We start from the raw sequence: 19,599 nt of genomic DNA, 5'->3' as shown, positions 1-19,599 counted from the left end.
TAGTTCGGGTTGAACTGCAGAGTTCTTGTGGTCTCCGAGCTTGATGTTTTTGTTAGCCAACTAGGTAACATCATTTGCATGTCAAAAAATTGAAATCTGGTTCAGAAACTGTTGAGAACCGGATCATATTCCATATACACCCTAAACCTCCCCTGTAAAAGTTCCACTGTGTTTCATAAGTGGAAGTTGGTTCAAAGATAGGTGGTTATAGAAATGCTTTAAATAAATAAGCGACTCCAGCTGTATTTATCAGAAGCAGTATGAAGTGCCTCTTTGTGCGGTTTTCCCCTCTGGCTAGTTATTTGATGCCAACAGGCAACCTTCATTAGAAGAGCAGCACTGCATGATAATTAAAACTCTAATAACCATGGTTAGTACTGAAGAGATTAAGCTTTGCAAAAATTTTGAGATCTGTAATTATCCCCGCCTGGAAGAAAAAAAGGACAAGCGGGTTACCAAATCACCAGCAGCAGATTTGAATTATAAAATTCTAAGGCTGGAAGCACCTTGGAGGTCTTCTAGTCCAATCTCTTCTCAAGCAAGGCACTCCATAGCATCCCAGACAAACGATTATCCAATCTCTCCTTGAAAAACTCAAGTGATGGAGCCCTCACAACTTCTGCAGGCAATTCGTTCCACTGATTGTTCTCACTGTCAGGAAATTTCTCCAGTCAAGGTTGGTTCTCTCCTTGATTAGTTTTCTTCATTCCTTCTTGTCCTGCGTTCAGAGGCTTTGGAGAATAGATTGACTCCCCCTCTTCTCTGTGGCAGCCCCTCAAATATTGGAAAACTGCTATCATGTCACCCTTAGTCCTTCTTTTCATCAAATGAGACAAACCCATTTCCTGCAATTGTTCTTCATATGTTTTAGCCTCCAGCCCACTAATCATCTTTGTTGCTCTTCTCTGCACTCTTTCTGGAGTCTCAACGTCTTTTCTACACTGTGGCGACCCAAAACTGGACACAGTATTCTAATTATGGTCTTACCAAGACATTATAGTCTTCACGTGACCTTGATGCTTTTCCTCTGTTGATGCAGCCTAGGACAGCATTGGCTTTTTCGACGGCTGTAGTCCACTGCTTGTTCCATCCATCCATCCATCCATCCATCCATCCATCCATCCATCCATCCATCCATCCATCCATCCATCCATCCAATTTATTTGCCATCCATCTCACAGTTCAAGTGGCTGAGCAGCTACTTAACCATACTTAAGTGATGGTCCACTAAGACTCCAAATGCTTCTTGCAGTTATTACTGTTGAGCTAGTATCTCCTATTCTGTCCCTGTGCATTTGGCTTTTCTTGCCTAAGTGGAAAACATTGCTTTTCTCACCACTGAATTGCATTTTGTTGGATAGGGCCCAACGCTCAAGTCTTTTTGAGATCCTTCTGGATGTGGAGATTTCACAGAGCATGCCTTGGAGGAACTGTATTCATGGCAGAGAAAATACTTTCTATGGAGATGGTTCTGGGTTCAACCGAGCTAGGAAAGTAGTAATTGTGAGAGGGATCTCGGAGTCCTAGTGGACAATCACTTAAATATGAGACAGCCGTGGGCTGCAGCTGCCAAAAAAGCCAACACAGTGCTAGGCTGCATTAACAGAGGGATAGAATTCAGATCATGTGAAGTGTTTACAATGCCCTGGTAAGGCCACACTTGGAATGTTGCATCCAGTTTTGGTCACCACGATGTGAAAAAAGATGTTGAGCACAGAAAAGAGCAACAAAGATGATCAGGGGGATGGAGGCTAAAACATATAAGGAACGGTTGCTGGAATTGGGTAGGTCTAATTTAATGAAGAGAAGGATGTGGGGGGGGGACATGATAGCAGTGTTCCAATATCTCAGGGGCTGCCACAAAGAAGAGGGAGTCAAGCTATTTTCCAAAGCGCCTGAAGGTAAGACAAGAAGCAACGGATGGAAACTAATCAAGGAGAGAAGCAACCTAGAACTAAGGAGGAAACTTCCTGACAGTTGGAACAATTAACCAGTGGAACAACCTGCCTCCAAAAGCTGTGAATGCTCCAACACTGGAAGTTTTTAAGAAGAGACTGGACAGCCATTTGTCTTAAATGGTATAGGGTTTCCTGCCTGAGCAGGGGGTTGGACTAGATGACCTCCAAGGTTCCTTCCAACTTTATTGTCTCTTCTTCAGTCATTATATTGAATTCTTGATTATTTGAATACTTTATTGGCTATGTGTGATTAGACACACAAGGAATTTATCTCCAGTTTTTTCTTACCATTTTCCTAAGATATCCTCAAGTTGTGTAATTCTAGGCTATTTTGTCTGTTTGCTGTGCAAGGCTTCCAACTCAATCATGTATTCAAATGTTATAACTTCCATGACGTGTACAGGTAGTTCTCCACTTAATGGCTGCAATTGGGACCAGCAATTGCATTACTAAGCAAAGTGGTCATTAAGTGAGTTGCACCCAGTTGTACCTTTTTGACCCGGTTGTTAATTGAGTCAAGGCCATTAAGTGAATTATTATCATAAAAGGCAGTGAACATTTCTAGTCCTCCTTCCTCTATTTTCCCCAGAACGATCTTGTGAAGTGGTTTGGGCTTGAATGATTGCTATCTGATGGGGACTCATGTACATATATTTACATTTTATATATAATTTCTACATGTGTATGTGAATGTACAATATATATTTTGTGGTCTTTTAATGATTTTTGTTCGGTTTTCAGCTAATTGGTTGCATGGTTTGTGTTTGCTTTTTAACTTCGCACCCGTTTCAGAGTCACCCAAGCGACGAGCAGCTAAATTTACCGAATGAAACAAATTATGTTACTTAACGTAGTCATATAATATCTCTTTCCCGAAACAGAAGAGCTTTTCCTCAGGGAGACGCCGATCCCGCCTTTTTATTTTGGTCGTGGGGGGAGGGGGGGGTCACATGTTGGTGACGTCACCCTCCCCTTCTTGATTTGCTAGGAAATCGATCGTGTAAGGGCCGCCCAATCCGGAGCGAGATTTCCTTCGGAATTCCCCCCCCTCGCCTGTCCCTCCCCCTTATTTATTTATTTATTTATTTTTCCTCTATTCCTCTGCCCCTGTCAGCGTCACGTGACCGAAGCCTTGGCGCCAGGATCTCCCGAGGAGGAGGAGGAGGAGGAGGAGCAGGAGGAGGAGAAGAGTGCGCGAGGCAGAGACTGCTGCGCAGGCGCCGATGAGGGGGAGAGGCGGGGGCGGGCCAGAGGGCCAATGCGCCTCCTCCGGTTTGGTCACGTGCCACGCGGAGGGCGGGAGACGGGAGGGGGCAGGACGACGAGGAGGGAGGGAGGTCACGTGACTGTGGTGGGCGCCTCTGCCGCCGCCAGTGCTGCCGCCGACGCTTTGTGAGCACGTTGGGTAGGTAACGAGCGCGCGCGTCCGCGGCGCCAGGGGGGGGGGAAGGCGACGGGCCCGCGCACGGGGGGGGTGTCGCCCGTTGTCCCTCAGGCCGTTGGGTGAGGGGGGGGCGAGGGGGGGCTTCGGAAGCGCCTCCGCGCCCCCTTTTTCGTCCCCTCAGAATGGCGCCTGAGGGGGTGGGTTTACCCGGGTCCCCCGGGAGGCCTGCGACCCCTGAGGGAGACTTTTTAGGGGTGCCCCCATCGTGAGGGGAAACCTCCGCGTAGGAAAAAGGGGGGTGGGGCGGGCTCCTGAACTTTCCCTCACGCGGACTACAGTCCCCATGCTCCCCAGCGCGCCTGAGCATTGGACCGACATATGTCAGCACCCGGGCTGGTCAGGCATGGGGCCTAAAGGGGGCTTTGCCAGGGGCTACCTGGTGATTTCCCCCCCCCTTCCCCAAAAAAAAGAGGCAGAATAAGTGAAATTTTCAGAGGGGAAGCAAAGGTGGTCGTCAATCCCCTTCTGTTTCCCCCCCCCCTCACCCTCCCGGGTCACTTTCTACTTTTATTTATTATTTATTTATTATTAACATTTCTCTTTTGCAGCTTTGTGCTTTTATTAATGAACGTATTATTCCATTTCTATTCTCCGACACCCCCCCCTTCGAGATCACTTTCTACTTTTATTTATTATTGATTTATTATGCCATTTCCATATTGCAGCCTTATTCTCTGGCTCCCTTCTGAGATCACTTTCTACTTGTATTTATTATTGATTATTCCATTTCCATAGCCAGCCCTAATCTCCCTGCCTTTTGAGATCACTTTTTATTTATTTATTATTTATTCCTTCTCTGTGCAGCCCTGTTCTCTTCCCCCCCCCCCCCCCCGGCTTTTGAGATCACTTTTTTACTTTTATTTATTATTCATTTCTAGGCAGCTCTTTCTCCCTCCCCTTCGATGTCACTTTCTACTTTTATTTATTCTTATTTATTATTCCATATCTTGCAGTTTACTTGAGGGGAAGAGAGGTTTATGCGGGGTGCCACATCCCCGTCCTTGCCTGGCCACCCTGGCATCTGCAATGGAAAATCCGAAAATGTGCCCCCCCTTCCCCTCCTCCAAGCCCAGTTTTATTTTGGGAGGATAGCAATCCCTTCCCCGGTGGATGCCTCTGCCGCCCTTGGCTTCCTTTCCAGGATTGACAGTCTTCCCCCTCCTGCTGGGAACAGGGGGGTCTCTCCCCCCAGCTCTTCCTGGCCCAGCCTGGGGTCTGAATAGGACAGAAAAGTCTCCTGTCGCTTCTCTTGCTTGCTCTGCATGGCTCTTCCTGAGTCAGGCTGGTGGGAGAAGCGGTATCAATCAGGGTCTTTTCCAGAGAAGTCCTTATTTATGATATAGAGTTACAGGTAGTCCTCGACTTACGACCACAATTGAGCCCAACATTTCTGTTGTCGAGACATTTGTTAAGAGGGTTTTGCCCCATTTTACGACTTTTCTTGCCACGGTTGTTAAGGGAATCACTGCAGTTAATTAGTAACCCAGTTATTAAGTGAATCCAGCTTTCCCGTTGACTTTGCTTGTCAGAAGGTCTCAAGGTGATCACGTGACCTCGGGACACAGCAACCATCATAAATATGAAATAGTGGCCAAGCATCTGACTTTTGATCAGATGAGCATGGGCATGCTCAAAGGTCGTATCTGTGAAAGATGGTCATAAGTCACTTTTTTCCAGGGCCATTGTAATTTTAAATGGTCGTTAAATGAACGGTTGTAAGTCGAGGACTATCTGTAGTCCTTGACTTACAACAGTTCATTTACTGATCATTTTTCACACTTGCGTCCCATTGTTCCCCAAATTCAGATATTTGGCTACTGACTCGCATTTACGATGGTTGCAGTGTCCTGGGGTCATATCCCCTTTTGCATCTTTCTGACAAGCAAAGTCAATGAGTAGGCCAAATTCATTTAACAGATGTGTTACTCAACTAATAATTGCAGTGATTCACTTAACTATGGCAAGAGAGGTTGCAAGATGGGGCAAATGTCACTTAACAACTGTCTCAGCAACAGAGATTTGGGGCTGATTTGTGGTCGTAAATCGAGGAGTATCTATAGACAAAGCCAACCAACTCACAGCTAGGTGATTCTGGGAGACTTACAGAATTTAAATAAACTTACTGTATCTCTGAAGACTGGTCTTGCTGTTGGCTAATGAAACCTTAGTAACAATAGTGACTCATTTCTTTTGGGGGTGGTGAGACTTAAAAAAGCAATTTTCAGGCTTAACTGCAGGGAGCATAGCTGAATTTATTTGGCAGAGTAGCCTTAATAACTATATAAAGGCATTCCTTGACTTACAACTATTTGTTTAGTGACCGAAACACTGGAAAAAGTGACTTATGACCATTTTTCACACTTATGACCATTACAGCATCCGCATGCTTACGTGATCAAAATTCAGATGCTTGGCATATTTATGAAGGCTGCTGCATCCCTGGGTCATGTGATCCCCTTTTGCCACCCTCTGACAAGCAAAGTCAATGGGAAAGCCAGATTCACTTAACCATGTTGCTAACAATTGCATTGATTCACGATGATGATGATGCAACATAACATCCCGGACTTAACAATTGTCAATAAGAAAGACAAAGTCTGGATAGTGGACGTGGCAGCACCTGGAGACAGCAGAATAGACGAGAAAGAACTGGAAAAGATAACAAAATACAAAGACCTACAGATAGAAATAGAAAGACTGTAGCAAAGGCAAGCAAGGGTAGTACCAATAGTAATAGGCACCTTGGGTGCAATCCCCAAACAACTGGAGCACCACTTGGAACACCATCATTGGCATTGAAAATTCGCCATTAGTCAATTGCAAAAGGTGGCCTTACTAGGAACTGTTTCCATCCTGCGACGATATCTGTAATACCATCAAATATCCACATCTGCCTATCCCAGGCCCTTGGTAAGGACTTGATAGGTAGACAAAAATGCCAAATCCAGACTGAACATCTGGCTGACTGTGTGATGAATAATAATAATAATAACAACAATGATATAAACTGTGCTACTCGGAACATCTTACATTTTAAGGAGATACCTGGTTGATACCTAAGATGCTGGCAGCAACCCGTGTCAACCATTAGTGCCAGTCAGTTTGAATGTTCAGTTGATTGAGGTTCATGTTTTATGAATAAAAGTTTTATAATAATAAAAATAAAAAGGAAGGGATCTTGGAGGTCTTCTAGTCCAGGGCTTTTCAACCAGTGGTACGGATACTACCTGTGGTACATTGGCACTTGGCAGGTGGTACCCGACCATCCTAGAAAAGGGGTAGCAGGGGAGGGGAATGAGCTGAACCGGTGGCAGCACCGCACAAGCCTGAGCGAGAGACGTCTGGAGCTGCAGGGCTGTCAGGGCTCAGTGGAAGGCCCAGGATCAGTGCCAGGATCCAGCTGGAGCTCGGTGCTGATCCTAGCGCTTTGCTGAGCCCAGAAGAAGCGCCGATCAGCTGGAATGTTGCAGCATCTCCAGGGTCTTGTGATTTACATTCAGATCCTTGGCAACTGATTGACGGTCACAGTGTCCCAGGGTCATGTGAAGTGACCAAAACCTGCTGCAACCACCCAGCAGACGGGAATAAAAACCAAACACCCACCCCACCCCACCCCCGCTGCCAATCCTCAACAGAAATGCTCACAACAATGAAAACCTCAGACAGGAGGAAGAGCACCCCCGGGCGGGCAGGCAGGTGTCTTGCTCGGCTGTGGCTTGGGGGGGCACTTTTTTCAGTGCCATTGTAACTTCAAACAGTTATTAAGCGAACTGTTGTAAGTTGAGGACTACCTGTACTTCATCACTTTTTTCCTTTTTGGGGGGGGTGTCATCAAGTTTTTGACCCCTTGCTAGGCGACTGGTGGTACTCGGATGTTGCCATATCCTAAAAGTGGTACAATGGGTGAAAAAGTTGTAAAGCCCTGTTCTAGTCCAGCCCCTATTTATGAACTCTATATCAGGGGTGTCAAACTGGATGCATCATGCCAAAACTGCGCCCACCCCAGCTCCGGCAATGGGGAAAAAGTCACGATATGTCACGACACATCATGTGACACTTTTGACAGCACTGCTCTATACCGTTTCAGACAAATGGTTGTCCAGTCTCCTCTTAAAAACATCCAGTGTTGGAGCATTCACAACTTCTGGAGTTGTTCCACTGATTAATTGTTCTAACTGTCAGGAAATTTCTCCTTAATTCTAGGTTGCTTCTCTCCTTGACTAGTTTCCATCCGTTGCTTCTTGTCCTGCCTTTCAGGTGCTTTGGGGTATAGCTTGACTCCTTCTTCTTTGTGGGCAGCCCCTGAGATATTGGAACACTGCTATCTTTACCCCTAGTCCTTCTCTTCATTAAACTAAGGCACAAAGGTTGATAAATGGGGCAGAACTCAATTAACAAATGTCCTGCTTAGCATTGGAAATTTTGGGCTCAGTGGTGGTCATGAGTCAAGGACTGCCTGTATTATGCAATCCCGCTGATATTCTGAGCCTAGTTCTCTGCCTTAACCATTGAGCAATGCTTTCTTAAGGGGTTGAAAACAGGATCAGTGCTTTTCAACTTGAACAACTTTTAAGATGTATGGGTTTCAGTTCCTAGAATCCCCCAGCCAGCCGTGCATGTAAGAGGAGAGAGATGAAAAAGATGGATGGAGAGAAAGAAGGAAGGATGGGTTCTGGAGGTTGAAATCCCTGTGTCTTAAGTTTGCCAAGGTTGGGAAACACTGATCTAGAAGGTTACAAAGGGAAAGAGGGTTCCAGGTGTTGAACTGCTGTCCTGGACAGGTGAATTAAAGCTCATAAAAGTGTTCACAAGTTCCTTATATCTAAAGCGGATGAGTCTGCAAAATTGAAACTAGTATATCTCGTGGAGTGAATTTCCTGGTTGTTAACTGGTCTCCAGTAAGTGAGTCTTAGTAACTATTAAGTAGTTGCTTGGTAGTAAACAGTTAACAGTTTTTCTCTTCTCTTAATTTGAGTGAACATTGAAAAGGAAATTAAAATGAGTGAATGAGTTTACGGGGTGATATTTTGGCTAGAAAAGTGGAAGGTCCATCTTGATTTTTGAAACAATTGTTATGGTATACCCAGTATATTTTTTTGTAAAAGAAAAAGGTGCCGGAACTCACACATGTCATACAACCTGCCTTGCCTAACCTACAAGGTTCCATCCAAAAAACGTGCCGGAACTCCGTTCTGAGCGTTCTATGAGAAAAACAGCCCTGGGTATACCCACCCTTTTCATCCAAGAAACCAGGTGAATTTGAAGGGATAAAAAAAATGCAAGCCTTCTTTAACATCTGTTATTTGGTTTACTTTCTGATCAATTCTTCATAGTATTTTTCTGCAAAATTCTGAGTGTTTTGTGTTTAAATAAAATAGCAAGCAAATATTGGATGCCTTTTGGTCTGTTTGTAGTACAATAAATTTGCAAACTACAGAAATGCATTTATTAATGTAGTCAATGGAAGAAATAGTACTTTAGCATTTTTAATCCACCAGTATTTAAAACTTTTGCTACAAATTGCAAATTGTTTTTTTGTTGCTGTTTTATGTGGTGTTAGTTTTGAAGCACATACGGAAAATGCTCTTTAAATGAGTTTAGTAAAAAAAGAATTCACATGGAATTCTGTTTGTCCTTGCTTCCTTTTCTGTGATATATTTGTATTTTGCAGTTAAATTCTTAGTAACATCTAGCCAGATACCGATTCTTTATTTAGCAAGTGTCTATTGTTTTATATCAGCTGCATTCTTTAAATGTTGGAAAGAAGCTTTCAAACTTTTTTTAGCAAATTTATTCAGTGGACATTCTCTCTTGTTTTGCCATACTAGCTTTTAGATTGAGCTGCACTACATATAACCTTCCTACGTATCTTTATATCAAATGTACTGGATGAAAAGTGTATGCAGTGAGAGGCATAATTGGAGAAGTCAGGCTTTCTCCAGATGTTAAACATCTCACTTAGAAAGTTTTCCCAAGTCTTATCTATATGTTGTGCTAAATACAGGTAATCCTGGACTTGCAACCATTCATTTAGTGACCGTTCAAATTTACAATGGCACTGAAGAAAGCAACCTATGACTGGTTCTCACACTTACGGCCATTGCAGCATCTCCCTGATCATATGATCAAAATTTGGGTGCAACTGGCAAGTATTTTTGATAATTGCATTCTCCTGGTGTCATGTGATCAAGATTTTGTGACCTTCCCAGCTGGCTTCTGACAAGCAAAGTGAATGGGGAAAGTCAGATTCGCTTAACAACCACATCATTCACTTAGTAACTGCAGTGATTCACTTAACTATTATGGCAAAGGTAGTGGTAAAATGGGATGCAACTCACTTAAAAATTAGTTAGCAGTTGAAATTTTTGGACTCAATTTTGGTCATAAGTTGAGGAATACCTGTAGTTAATGAGGTTTCCATGATGGCTGGGGTAAAATCACCACACAAAGAACCAAGCTTTTAGTTTTCTCCTTGACCAAAAGCAGTCTACCCTGCTATTAATGAAAAGGTCTTTGAGGGAGAGAGGGGGCATAATATGTATCCTTTGTTGAATAAATTTCAGTATGAAGCACTCATAATTGCCATGCTATGTTCCTTTCAAAAGTGGAGAACTTTAATGCATGTTCACTCACTTTATACCCCTGAAATTCAGTATATGAATGGGCCATTTACAAATATAACAAAGAGATGAGATCTGTTGCTATCTGTAAAAAAAATCCCAAATGGAAATTATTATTTTTAGGTCATAATGTAGCTCTGAAATTCAACTGATGGAAATTTGTTGGGACTGTTGATCTTATCTTTGTAGTAATTACATGTTTGGGCATTTATGCTAGTACTCATTGATGAACTTTTAAATTGGATCTTAAAATACAGAATAACACAGTTCGAAGGGACTTTGGAGGTTGAAAGTCCAATCCCTTGCTAAAGCAAAAGACCAACTAGTCTCTTAAAAGCTTCCAGTGATGGGGCACCTATAACTTATGGAGGCAAGCTGTTCCACTGACTAATTGTTCTAACTATCAGGAAATTTCTCCTTAGTTCTAGGTTGCTTCTCTCCTTGATTGGTTTCCATCCATTACTTGTTGCCCTGCCTTCAGGTGCTTTGGAGAATAGTTCGGCCCCCTCAAATATTGGAAGTCTGCTATCATGTCCCCCCTTGTCCTTCTTTTCATTAAACTGGACATACCCAATTCCAGCAACCGTTCCTTACATGTTTTATCCTCCAGTCCCATAATCACCTTTGTTGTTCTTCTCTGCAGTCTTTCTAGAGTCTCAATATCTTTTTTTATATCATGGCGACCAAAACTGATGCAGTATTGCAAGTGTGGTCTTACCAAGGCATTATAAAGCGTTACTAGAACTTCATGTGATCTTGATCTCTGTTGATTCAGCCTAGGACTGTGTTGGCTTGTTTAGGAGTTGAGCCACACTACTGGCTCAAGCTTAAAGGATTGTCCAGTAGGACTCTTAGATCCCTCTCACTTGATGGTAAAATTACCAAATGTTGGTAATCTTTATCAGTCCATTCTAAATTTATCAATTTGGGCATGACTTTGATGCACAGGCTAAGTTATTTTTTTGTTTCTTGTGTGTCTGTACCACAAAAATAATGTCAATATTTGCCTCACTGTAGATAAAATTTAGATTGTTAGACACAATTCCCTGCTAATTTGTTAGCTTAGTATATTTTGGGGGGGGGTTGTGTGTTTGATTGTGAAAAATTCTGTTGCTGGATTTGTGACATTTTCAATATTTCCTCTCTCTTCTGTATGATGACAAGATGTAGAGTTGTTTGTGAGTAAAATTCAAAAACAAAAGAAATAGAGATTGCAAAACCATTTACCATGCAGCCTTTTCTGATGTTGACAAGATGCCTTCAGATTGAATTGCTGCTTCCCTGAAATCTTTTGTTGAATGCATTCCTTCAAGCTATTATTTTAAAATCATTTGATAGGATGAAGAATACGGTTAATCCCAACTCCCCCATTCTTTTGAAAAGAAATTTAAGATTTCTTACGTATTCTAAGATTTAAAAGTTCATAAGCTGCAAATGAAGAAATAACCAGGGCACAATTAAGCCCTACCCGTTTGCATGAAACTAGCAGTTTCTAAACACAATTCATCTTTTTTTGCTATCATTTCAGCACATAACCTTGAACTAATTTACTGTTCCTCAATCTGTCTTTATATGGAATTATACTTTCTGAAGTCAAGGTCCTTATGTTTTAGTAATTCACCCCATCAGCACCAATAACTGTCAAAAGTACTCTCACACTGCAAAAATAGTTAGGACTAGACCAGGGGTAGGCAACCTTGGCTCTTTTATGACTCGTGGACTTCAACTCCCAGAATTTCTGGGAGTTGAAGTCCACGAGTCATAAAAGAGCCAAGGTTTTCTACCCCTGGACTAGACCATACTGTTGAGGGATGTCCTTTGAACTAGTAGGCTTTTATGGAAAAAAGGTAAAGGTGTCTCCAAACTTGGCCCTTTTATGACTTGTGGACTTCAACTCTCAGAATTCTTCAGCCAGTGTGCCTGGCTGAGGAATTCTGGGAGTTGAAGTCCACAAGTCATAAAAGGGGCAAGTTTGAAGACCCCTGTTATAGAAGCTCTGTGCCAAGATCACTTTTATCCTATTCAGTGTCCAGCCCTGGTCAAAACAGCTTCACTTTCCATTTTCCCAAACAAGGTGGTATGCGGGGATCTATGAATTTCTCTACTTTATTTTTGAGACTGAGATATTCCTATGCTGAAACAAGACTACAAAGAAATGGACCTCTTCAGTACAGGTCATCTTTGACTTACGATCATAATTGAGCCCAACATTTTTGTTGGTAAGCGAGACAGTTGTTAAATGGGTTTTGCTCCATTTGATTACCTTTCTTGCCCAGTTGTTAAGTAAATCACTCCAGCTGGTAAGTTAGTCACACAATTGTTTAGTGAATCTGGCTTCTCCATTGACTTTGCTTGTCAGAAAGTCAAAAAAGGGGATCACGTTACCTTGGGACAGTGCAACCGTCATAAAGTGCCAAGCGCCTGATTTTGAGCAAGTGACCATGAGGATGCAGCAACAATTATAAGTATGAAAAATAATCATCAATTTTTTCAGGGTCGTTGTAACTTTGGACAGTCACTAAACGAATGGTTGCAAGTCAAGGACTACCTGTATTTCAGTTTGTTTAGTGTGATTGGAATATATGCCGTAAGAGAGATTTTGAGGTCAGAAAAGTTTTGCACACTGCCAATACAGGTAATTCTTGATATACGACTAAAATTAAGCCCAAAATTTATGTGGCTAAGTGAGAAATTAGTTAAGTGAATTTTGCCCCATTTTACGACTAAGTTCAGTTAAATTAGTAACCCGGTTGTTAAGTGAATCTGGCTTCCCCATTGACTTTGCTTGTCAGAAGGTCGCGAAAGATGATAACATGGCCCCAGGACACTGCCACTGTCATAAATATGATTCAGTTGCCAAGCATCTGAATTTGGATCATGTGACCATGGGGATGCTACAATGGTTGTAAGTGTGAAAAACGGTCATAGGTCACTTTTTCAGTGCCGTTGTAACTTTGAACAGTCACTAAACGAACTGTTGTTAGTCGAGGACTACCTGTACTGTATTGTGCCTTTTTAAAAACCCTTTGTTGTGCTAATTTTTCAGCCAGGAAAATTTCTCATACAATTAAGTAGCAGTGATCCAATTAAAAATGTATTTCAAGGTTAGGGTCAGCTTGATAACTTCCTGAAATGAATTCAGAAGGAATTCTAGGTCACAAGGTGTTCCTCCTGCTTGCTTTGCAACCTTCTTGTGGCCCACGATTTAAAAACTTGTGCAAAAAAGTAAGGTTAAAACAACTTTCCCCTCCTTATGTGTCCATTTTTTTTCTCAGCCATAAGCATAATTCTGTGTAACCTTTGTTTTTACAGTAACTATTTTCATGTCTCCCTAGGCACGAATGTATGCTAGTTTGTGTATAAGCTGTATTGTGTGTGCCTTGGCTGTATCTTCCCTACTGCCATTTGTGTGGAATAGGAATTCTGTGTAGAGTGTAGTTTTGAGTTTTCGTTTGTGTCACTACTCAAACTAGTGTTAAATGAAATGTTTTTGGGGAAAAAATCAAGTCTTGTTTATTGCCACTCTATTCCATGTTCTAACAGAACAGCTAGAGAATCTGATAAAACAGTGTTAGTATTGGTGAAGTTTCTGTAGTATTGAATAAACTGATCATTTCTTATCCTTGGGAAAAATTCCTTTTTAAGAATTAAAATATGCTTCCATTGGTCTGTTTAAATATTTATGCCGGCTTGCTTTTTACCTTATGCTTTGTGTGCAGTTTTATTATGTTTGGGAATACAAATCAGATGGCTCTAACTATGGATTTTTATAAATATATGTGTGATGGAATGAAGGGGAATAATCCTAGCTATTTAAATAATTGGGAATAAAAGTACATATTGCATAAGATAGGTTGTTTTTTTGTAAAGCAGAAAATTCTAAGTAATATAGTTCCACAATACTGTTTTCCATTAAAAATGTTTTAATCTTTACATTATCACAAGGTCATCTAAGGACAACTAGTAACTTTTCTATTTCAGACTCCTACTAAATCTTTCTGTGGTTTATTGATTATAGGATCTGTGACTATAAAGCTAGACCTCTCTGTTGTGATGTGCATTTTGGAGCAAATTTATATTTTGAGACATTTCTCATGTTCTGTTCCTTCTGCTTTCTTGGCTGCAAATTCTGCAAGTTTGAAGAAATCTGAGCATTCATTGAAATATTTAAAATATTCTTTGTGGACTGCACTGTATTTAAGGAAAGTTTTGGCAATGGCACCTTTATTATTATACTTTAAAACATGGTTGACTTCAACTTAGAAAAATTAGAGTTCCTGTGCTGAAAGTAGAAATTAGTATTCAGAGTTAATCAACTAGATCCTTAAATGTAAGAGTGTGGTATTGTTAATGAACATTTTGAAATATGAAAACATTGCTATATGTGAGGAAGAGAAGAAAATTAAGGAAAAATAATCTATTTCTTCACTATATCTTCCTTTATGATCTCATATTGTTAGGGAAAATAAGTGTTATTTCCAGCAGTGTTCTTTGCCACCCTATACAGGTAGTCCTTGACTTACAGTGTTTAATGACTGTTCGCAGTTATGACACTGGAAAAAATGACTTATGACCGTTTCTCATACTTATGACCATTGCAGCTTCCCCATGATCACATGATCAAAATTCAGATGCACAGCAACTGACTCCAATTTATGATGACTGCAGTGTCCTGGTCACATGATCTCCTTTTGTGACCTGACAAGCAAAGTGAATGTGGATTCCAGGTTCACTTTACAACTGTGTTACTAACAACTGAAGTGATTCACTTAACAATTGTGTCAAGAAAGGTCATAAAATGGGGCAAAACTCACTTAACAAATTCCTTACTTAGCAGTGGAAATTTGGGTGAATGTTCGGACAAGAGATAATGGGCAGAAATGCTACATGATCTTGCCTGGCACAAATTATACTTGCTTGTGCTATGATTTCTAAAGAAAAGGCATGTCTCTAAAAGCTGATTGTGCCAGGAGCTTATTCCAAGGAGCATAAAACTTTTTTCCAGAGCTGACCAATTTCTTCCAGACAGATTTCAAAATGCTAATCCTTCTATAAAGGTATCTGGTAAAATTAGAATTATAAAGATAGATGGTGAAAGCATGTTGCTATACAACTCAGTGGTGTCTTTTCAAAACTGAAAGATTCAATTATCATAAATTTCTGTTAGCTTGTGGGAGGGTAAAGAATCTTCGCAAAATGCTGAAGCTCCAGCTGTTGACACAGGAAGTCTGGATCAAAAGTGCCCTTAATATCTGAAAGTCCATCAGAAATTGTGCTTTGTTTTTTTTTCCTCCAGAACAAAATTGAAACTTTTGAACAGCCCAAGGCCAGCCTTGAACACCATCTGGCTAGCAAGGACACTGTTTAGAAAGAAGAGTACCTGAAAAATGGAAAGCATTTTGTGGTTCAGAAGAAACAAGCCCTAAACAATTTGTGTTTCCATGCTTTGGTGAGATCAAAATCCAAAATAGCTTAGGATGTTTTGACCATGAGGAATAAGCTTCTTGGGTTGCAGCAAATCTGGATGACTGTAGGCTAGCAGGAAAGAGAAGCAGATGCTCTCTGCTTCTCAGCTAGTGTTGCCTTAATTGTAGCCTCCCTGGCACTGTTTATTTACTCAGTATATATATATATATATATATATATATATATATATATATATATATATATATATATATATATATATATATATATATATATATATATATATATATATATATATATATATATATATATATATATATATATATATATATATATATATATATATATATATATATATATATATATATATATATATAACATTTAGAAGGACTCAGGGCGGTGAACAGGGCAAGAATAAAAAATACAGAATTACGAAAGTTAAAAAAAGAAATATATGCCCACTAAAAACAGTAAATACAATATTAAAACAACAATAAAAAACCCCACAAATCCCCCATCAGGACAGGCTGGCTTGTTCGAATAAGAATGTCTTTAGATCGCGACGAAAGGAGCGAAGATCGGGCGCCATCCGGAGCTCAACCGGTATGATGAGAACATGACAGAAGAGCAGTAAACATATACACACAGTGAATTATATACTAAATGTCTGTGGGGGTACGGCAATGGTCTCATAACTGGTTATCCAATTCAGCTGTCCGGTGATCACTGGCATTGCTTCCGCAGATCTTTTAGGGCACCAGAGAACGAACGCACGTTATCATGAGCAGTCTTGCACAATATGTTTTATAGTTTGCATATCAGCACCCTTGCATTTAAAGCAGTCATTTGTCACAGAATCATAGAGTTGGAAAGCATATCAATCAATCAAAACTAGAGCTGGAAGGGACCTTGGAGGTCTTCTAGTCCAACTCCCTACTCAAACAGGAGACCCCATTTCAGACAGGTCGCTGTCCAGTTTTTTCCTAAAGACCTTCAGTGATGGAGCACCCACAACTTCTGAGGGCAAACTGTTCCACTAATTAATTGTTCTCACTGTTAGGAAGTTTCTCCTTAATTCCAGGTTGCTTCTCTCCTTGATTAGTTTTCATCCTTTGTTTCTTGTCTTGCCTTCTGGTGCTTTGAAAATAAGTTCACCCCCTCTTCGTTGTGGCAGCCCCTCAAAAACTGGCACCCTGCTATCATGTCACCCCTAGTCCTTTTTTCTAGACTAGCCAAATCCAATTCCTGCAATCATTCTTCATGCTTTAGTCTCCAGGCCTATAATTATCTTAGTTGTTCTTCTCTGCACTTTTTCCAAAATCTCAACATCTTTTTTGTAATGTGGTGACTAAAACTGGATGCAGTATTCTGGCGTGGCCTTACTAAGGCTTTATAAAGATGTACTAATACTTTACATGATTCTGATTCTATGCCTCTGTTTATACAACCAAGGATTGCATTAGTTTTTTGGCTTCTGCCACATATTGCTAGCTCATATTAAAAATAACGTCCACTGGGACTTCAAGGTCCCTCTCACAGTTACTGGTTTCGAGCCAGGTTTCACCTAATCTGAACTCGTACATTTGGTTTTTCCTGGCTAAAGGTAAACTTTTCTCCCATTAAATTTCATGTTGTTGGATAGGGCCCATTGTTCAAGTCTTTCAAGATCTTCCTGGATCCCGAGGTTGTCTTCTGGGGTGTTGGCTATTCCTGCCAGCTTAGTGTCATCTACAAATTTGATGAGTTCCCCTTCTATTCCCTCATCTAAGTCATTTATGAAGTTATTGAAAAGTACTGCGCCTAAGACGGAGCCTTGTGGTACCCCACTGCTACCTTCCTTCCAGGTAGATGTAGTACCATTAAGGACGACTTGTTGAGTACTGTTTGTCAGCCACTTACAAATCCAACTGGTGGTGATGCTGTCTATCCCACATTGTTTCCTTCCTTCCATGTATATCAAAGATCATCTATCGGCAAGGCATGTGAGGAGAGATCCAGTGGGTCTCTGTTTCTGATTCCTCACAGAAGAAGAACCAAACCTTTCTATCTATTACTTCCTTTAGGACATGGAGACATTAATATCAGGCAGTCCTTTGGTATTACTTTAAAATGCCTTAACTAAACTTTCTGTTCTAAATCTTTACTGTCTGCACCTAAACCTAAGCTTGCAGATAGTCAAGAACATTTTGATCAAATGGGTTAAGGCTCTAGACTAAAAACCAGGAGACTGTAAGTTCTAGTCTCGCCTTAGGCCAGGGGTAGGCAACCTTGGGCTCCCAGAATTCCTGAGCCAGCTGTGCTGGCTCAGGAATTCTGGGATTTGAAGTCCACGAGTCATAAAAGAGCCAAGGTTGCCTACCCCTGCCTTAAGCAGTAAAGCTGGCTGGGTAACTCGGCCAGTCACTGTCTCAGTCCAACACAACCTCACAAGGTGGTTGTTTTGGGGAAAATAGCAAGAGGGAGGCTCAGCCAATCTCACTGTACACATATTGTACTTTGATAATAAAGTCTCATTCATTGGTAGGAGTAGTAGGTATCTTTGCTGTCTTGAGTGATTTCTAAAAACAATAAAGGCAGGATATTAAATAAATATGGAAATAAAGCACAAGTGATTGTTAAACTGGTTGATTCAATTATCCCTTTTCCTGGCCTTGAATAATGAGCATTAACCCACAAAAAGTTCAAACTCTGTTTTACCCAAGTGTCTCTGCAGCAGCAATTCCAGGCTGGATCCTTGACTTGCAAACAAACAATCATAAATTAATATTATCCTCAAGAGTATGCTGAACATCTGAATCCAGTTGCGGCCACCATGATGTAAAAAAAGATGTTGAGACACTGGAAAAAGTACAGAGAAGATCAACAAAGATGATTAGGGGACTGGAAGCTAAAACATATAAGGAACGGTTGCTGGAATTGGGTATGTCTAGTTTAATGAAGAGAAGGATTAGGGGTGACATGATAGCAGTATTCTAATATCTCAGGGGTTGCCCCAAAGAAGAGGGAGTCAAGCTATTCTCCAAAACGCCTGAAGGCAGTACAAGAAGCAACGGATAGAAACTAACCAAAGAGAGAAGCAACCTAGAACTAAGGAGAAACTTCCTGACAGTTAGAACAATTAATCAGTGGAACGACTTGCCTCCAGAAGCTGTGAATGCTCCAATCCTGGAAGTTTTAAGAAGAGACTGGACAGCCATTTGTCTGAAATGGTATAGGGTTTCCTTCCTGAGCAGGGGGTTGGACTAGATGACCTCCAAGGTCCCTTTCATCAACATCATCATCATCCCCTTTGGGGGTCATTCCTCTTTCCAGTTTAAGAAACACTGGTTTACACTAGTATTTGGGGGTTCACTTGCAAATTTATCCCTTTTTCCCTTGCTACCATAACTGCCCAACACAAAGAAAATAGTTACACTTTCTAGTGAGGTTGTGCCTACCCAAATTTGAACTGGTGGTTCAGAGAGACTTGAGTGCGGGTCTTGGTGCCTCCTTAACGAAACTGTTTTCTTGGGTTTACCTAGAAGTCTTGCCCTCAGAGGAAAACACATGTTTGAATTAAGGTAGCACCAGCTTGCAGTGTGCCCACTATACAGATAGTCCTCGACTTACAACCAGAATTGAGCCCAAAATTTCTGTTGCTCCATTTTACGACTTTTCTTGCCACAGTTGTTAAGTGAATCACTGGAGCTGTTATTAACACACTTGTTAACTGAATCTGGCTTCCCCATTGACTTTGCTCACCAGAAGGTTGCAAAAGGGGATCATGTGATTCCGGGACATGGCAACCGTCATAAATATGAATCAGTTGCCAAGTCTGAACTTTGATCATGTGACCACGGAGATACTGCAACGGTCGCAAGCGTGGAAAACAGTCACGAATCGCTTTTTTCAGTGCCGTTGTACCTTTGAACGGTCACTAAAATGGACTGTTGTAAGCCAAGGACTGCTTGTACAACATTACTGATAGAAAATATTTGTAGCTCATGGTTGAAGTGTGCAGTCGTTGGTGCTATCTGAGCTTGGTGGTTTTGCAGATGTTTCGTGACCCAACTTGGTAATGTCATCAGTGATAGAAGGAAGGGGGGATTCAAACCTTACTCCCTTCTAGCACTCCTGAAATTACCTAGTTGGATCATGAAAGGTCTGCAAGCAA

General features: G+C 41.2%; 1 protein-coding gene across 2 annotated transcripts in view; it reads left to right on the top strand.

The window, feature by feature from the left end:
- The first annotated feature begins 3,274 nt into the window (after nucleotides 1–3,274).
- Nucleotides 3,275–19,599, top strand: part of UBAP2 (ubiquitin associated protein 2) — a 145,781-nt gene continuing 129,456 nt past the window's right edge. For both annotated transcript variants that reach the window (XM_081319242.1, XM_081319241.1), the window contains exon 1: nucleotides 3,275–3,367. The gene's annotated coding sequence lies outside the window, so the exon portion shown is untranslated. The remainder of the gene's footprint in view (nucleotides 3,368–19,599) is intronic.

Source organism: Vipera berus, assembly GCF_964194415.1.
Source record: "Vipera berus genome assembly, chromosome: 2".
NCBI lineage: Eukaryota > Metazoa > Chordata > Lepidosauria > Squamata > Viperidae > Vipera > Vipera berus.
Note: the sequence above shows the minus strand (reverse complement) of the source record. Positions and strands in the feature narration are given on the sequence as shown.